Raw genomic sequence first — 5,577 nt, forward strand, 5'->3', positions numbered from 1 at the left:
TATTAATTAATAATAATAAAAATAATAATAATAATTATTAATTATTATTATTGTTATTATTATTAAAAACTGTTATAAATAAAAATAATTAAAATTAAAAACAGTAAATTATATTATAAATTTAAAAGAAAATACATTAATAACATGAAATAAAATACATTAAATTAACGGAAAAAAATACATCTTATTGATGTCCACTTAAATGACCTCCAATTTCATATATAGGATTTCGTCGAACTCGTCTAGCCCTCTGAATGAGTTGAGGTTCTTCCGGTTATATAAATTTACCATTTTAAAAAATCCGTAATTGGTTGGGCAATTTATGATTAATCAATTTGTTAAAATTAATTTGATACTTACCATATTTGCTACTTATTAAATTGGACAATTTGCGATTAATCAATTTGTTACCAAATTGGACAATTTGTGATTAATCAATTTGTTACCAAATTGGACAATTTGTGATTAATCAATTTGTTACCAAATTGGACAATTTGTGATTAATCAATTTGTTACCAAATTGGACAATTTGTGATTAATCAATTTGTTACCAAATTGGACAATTTGTGATTAATCAATTTGTTACCAAATTGGACAATTTGCGATTAATCAAATAAAATACAATAACATAAAATCAAATCAAATCAAATACAATATAATAAAATAAAATAAAATCAAACCAAAATTTATTTTTATCATGGAACTATCAACGAATCATAGAGCTGAAATCCAATATATTAAAGCATTTGTAAGTTTATTGTATTTTGTTTTATGTTATTTTATTTAATTTGATTTGATTTGATTTTATGTTACTGTAGCAAATTTATTTGATTTGATTTTAAATTGTCCAATTTGGTAAGTAGCAAATGTGGTAAATATCAAATTAATTTTAACAAATTGATTAATCATAAATTGCCCAACCAATTACGGATTTTTTAAAATGGTAAATTTATATAACCGGAAGAACCTCAACTCATTCAGAGGGCTAGACGAGTTCGACGAAATCCTATATATGAAATTGGAGGTCATTTAGGTGGGCATCAATAAGATGTATTTTTTTTCCGTTAATTTAATGTATTTTATTTCATGTTATTAATGTATTTTTTATTAATAATAATATTAATTTACTATTTTAATTTTAATTATTTTTATTTATAACAGTTTTTAATAATAATAATAATAATAATAACAATAATAATAATTAATAATAATTATTATTGTTATTATTATTTATTAATATATTATTATTATTATTTATTAATATATTATTTAATATAATTATTTATTAATTTTATTATTTATTAATTTTATTATTTATTAAAATATTAACAATTACATAAAACTGAAAACGAATTAATTTTTTTTTTTAAAACCCTTTGGGAGGTCGGTTCCCCAACCAGCGACCTCCTACTAGGAGAGAAAAAAATGTTCTTTTAGCTGGTCGCATCCCCAGGCCACGACCTCCAAGTAGCCCCAAAAAGTAGGACATTTTGATATATAAATTAAAAAAGAGGGTATTTTGGTTCAAAATTTTGAAAAAAGAGATATATTGGTAAAAAGGGATATATTCGTTTTCATTTATGTCTTGAAAAGCTTACTTTTTTTGCAATTTTTGTTTCAATTTGGTCTCTTAAAAATAATATATTACAATAGTTTGAATGTGTAACAATTTGATCTCTTAAAAAGAATATACTACAATAGTTTGATCACTCATACAAAATACATTGTAATAGTTTGGTCATTCAATTCAACACCAACACAAAAAACACTCAAAACCCACATATGCACATAAACTCATAAATAGAAATGCTTAAACCCATAAATGCACATAACCCCTAAAGCTTATATCTAACAACTCTATTTCCAACATCTTTATTGTACAATAACAATTTCGTGTGAATTCTTCAACCATCCCACTCGAAATGAACATGGACTTACTATGGCTTCTTCATTTTGAACAACTTGTTCGGATTGAAGAGATTGCAACAGAAATTTGTTTGATTTTTGGTTTCTAGGATTTATGATTTGGGGGAAACTAAAAACAAAGTTTTAAGGAGGGGAAGATGATGAAGTCTAGGTGCATAATCAATTCTACATTGTAAAACATTTTTTTGGTGCCAAAGTAGACATTTTTTTGACACATAATCAATTTCGTAACATAGAATAACATAAGAATTAAGTTGTCAGCTTTTTAAGACATATAAGACCTATTTGAAAAGATAAAAAAATGTAAATAATCAAAATGTTATAAATAAATAAGGTGAAGACCCAAATATTAAATCAACCCTAAAAAAATTGTTTTACTCTCATGTAAGGTTTTTATAATAAATTATTATTAGTATATTATATTTATTATAATTTTTATTTAAAAGATTAAAAATATTAATTTTGATTATTAAAGACAAACATTTATTACATATATGATTATATGTTCCACCAGCTTCTTTAACGACTAATTTCTAAACAAACAACGTAAAAAAATTATAGTTAGTGTATTATAATTCTTCTAATTTTTATGTTGACAATAATAAAAAAAAACATTAATTTTAACTAATAATTTATTGACAAATATTTGTCCGTGTATGGTTTTTATAATTGATCATATTATAATTATTCTCATTTTTATTTAGAAGATATAGAAAAATATAAAATTTAACTAATTGATAAGACACAAACATTTGTTTCATGTATGTATTGTATGTTCCAATAGCTTCTTTTGCGATTCATTTTCAAAAAGAAGAAAACACGTGAAAAAATTGAAGTGTAAAAATATTATAATTGTTGTATTATAATTTATCTCAGTTTTATATTGATGATATTAATAAAATATTAATTTTAAACAATTCTTTCGTGACAAATATTTATCTCGTATATTATTTTTATAATAAAAAATCCACACTTATTATCTTCTAAATAAAAATAATTATAAGTTATTATAAAAATCGTACAGAGGACTATTGTTTTTATTATGCAGTGATTAAAATTAAATTTCTTGCATTTCGCTGGAATTAAAATTAAAAAAATTATTTTGCGGGGTCTCAAATTTATTGGATTTTGCAGGATAATATTTAAAATTATTAACTACTCAACCATTAATAAACTAACGATATTAAGTTTTATGGACTAAAATAAAAAATAGTTGTATTTTGCAGGAATGTAAACTAAAAATTTTATTTTACACGAATTAAAATCATCTTTTTTGTGTTTTGTAGTGACTAATTGCATATTTAAACCTTTTTAAAGTATTATTGATTTTTGTTATAAATTTTGTAAAAAAATTACTTTAAAAAAAAATAAAGTTTTAAAAAATTGATTTGAATAGTTATCTTAAAATATCATTTTAAGTGTTTCATTTGTTTGTGATTTTTTTTTTTTTTGGATAATGATATTTTCAAATATTATTAAAATAAAAATCTATTTTAAGGAGCTATTCATAAAAATAATTTTTTAGATCATATCTTTTTTTAAAAAAAAAATTAATTATATGATCTAAAAATCTCTAATAATTAATATCTAAATTATTGAATGTCAAAATGACTCTTTTAAATTGATAACAAATTAATTCAAACTAATTTATCTTATTTTTAAATAAGTTTTCAGAAAAAAAAACATTTTTTTAAAAATATAAAGTCAAAATACTTTTTGTAAAATCTAAAATAAACAAACTCTTAGTTATTGAGAAAGAAAATTCACAAATTAATCCTATAGAATTTTTAAATTACATATTTTGTTTAGAATAAAATATAAACAAAAATAAACAAATTATTTTATATTTAAAAAGACATTACATCATAAACAATTTATATAATATCTAAACAAATTTATTGATAAAATTTGGAGTGTTTAAACCCCGTCAACACCTGTCTTCGAACTATTCCTATTAGTAAAGTTATTAATATATTAAAAAATTATGTACATGTACTTAATTATTGTATTTGATTGTTTATATTTTAAAATTTTAATCACCTATGAAAATATAATTTTAGTATTGTTTTTATTATTATTTAATTATATTAATTATAATAAGATATTAAATAAAGTATAATATTACTGTAAAACTTACCCGTTATCGGCTTGTTTATCTTTTGAAGGAATTAAACTCAGTACTTAAAAATAAGTATCAGTTTTAAAATAATTCCCACTACCATTTAAATTTAAATTTGACATTAATAATTCTTTATATTAACCAATAACCACTTGAGAACTCATCAAATAAAAATTTGAAAATAGAAGTTATGGAATTGTTTGATACGTTGAAAGTTGTAATTGATTGTCTTAATCTTTTATAATAAGTATAATGTTTAAATTTATTATTTTATATGTGTGTATGGTTGGATTCAAATTTCAACTCCAATAGAAAAACGAAAGTGAACCCAAAAAAATCCACTTATCCACCCATTTGCCATAACTACATTCTAGAAGGAACAATAACATATTCACATGAGTATTTCTTTTATAAATTAAAATTTAGATTATGAGGAGGGATCAAGGCTATGAGGGTGTGTGGAAGAAGCAACAGTACATGGCACTAAAAAAATTATATACTTAACGTACTTATTTTTTCAGTTCAAGTATCAAATAGATAATTAATAGTCTTACTAAAATAATTTTAAATAAAAAATTATTTATTTTATTGTTTTACAAATTTTTCTCGTGTTATAACTTAAATTGGTTTTTTAGTTTTTTTTTTTATTATAAAGTTTTAACCTAAATTTTAAATATTCTAAAAAAATCATTAAAAAAAGTAAAAATATATTAACTCATCATTATTTACGGATTAATAGGTTGATACATATTTTTATCAGTATTTGATCTTACTGTCTTATATATATGTTCAGATTGATATATACATATGAATGATTAATATTCCTATAGTTTTATTGTGTTTTTGAATTTGTTTTTACAAATGTTGTGGTTTTGGGTTTATTCGAACTTTTCAATTAATGCTTATGTAATCTTTAATTTTTTTTATAATTTTTTATTTCACATAAGAGTGCATTAAAATAGTTAATAATTAATTTTTTTTACACATATTTATGTTGAAGGTTGATTGTATTTGATAATATATATAACTTATTAGAAAAAATAGAAAACCAATTTTAATAATTCGTACAGGTCATCCAAAATATGAAGAATGGTAAAAGTTGGTGAAAATTATCAATATTATTAAAAAATTACAATTAAATTATTTATAATTTATTAATTATGAAATTTCAGTCTTGAATTAAAATTAAGGCGGATATAATAAAAAATCATATATTAAGATGATGAATTTTAATCCAATATTCAATGAATCAATAGCTTATTAATTAGTCAACTAATAAAACTATAAATATGAACAACCACACGAATAAATATTAGATTTTCGTTGCTAGGATAAAATGATACATGCACCACATAATAGATAATTTATCCTTGCAAGCATGTATCACCAGAACGACATGAGTGAAAGCAACATTTTCTTATATATGATGCACATGAAAATACACACTTTGCATAACTTGCCGGTTATGTCTCTCCAATTATTACACATGTCTCTTTCCCCCATTCATCTCTATGATAAATTATTTTTTTTAA

The sequence above is a fragment of the Cicer arietinum genome, chromosome 7, assembly GCF_000331145.2.
Source record: "Cicer arietinum cultivar CDC Frontier isolate Library 1 chromosome 7, Cicar.CDCFrontier_v2.0, whole genome shotgun sequence".
Classification (NCBI taxonomy): Eukaryota; Viridiplantae; Streptophyta; class Magnoliopsida; order Fabales; family Fabaceae; genus Cicer; species Cicer arietinum.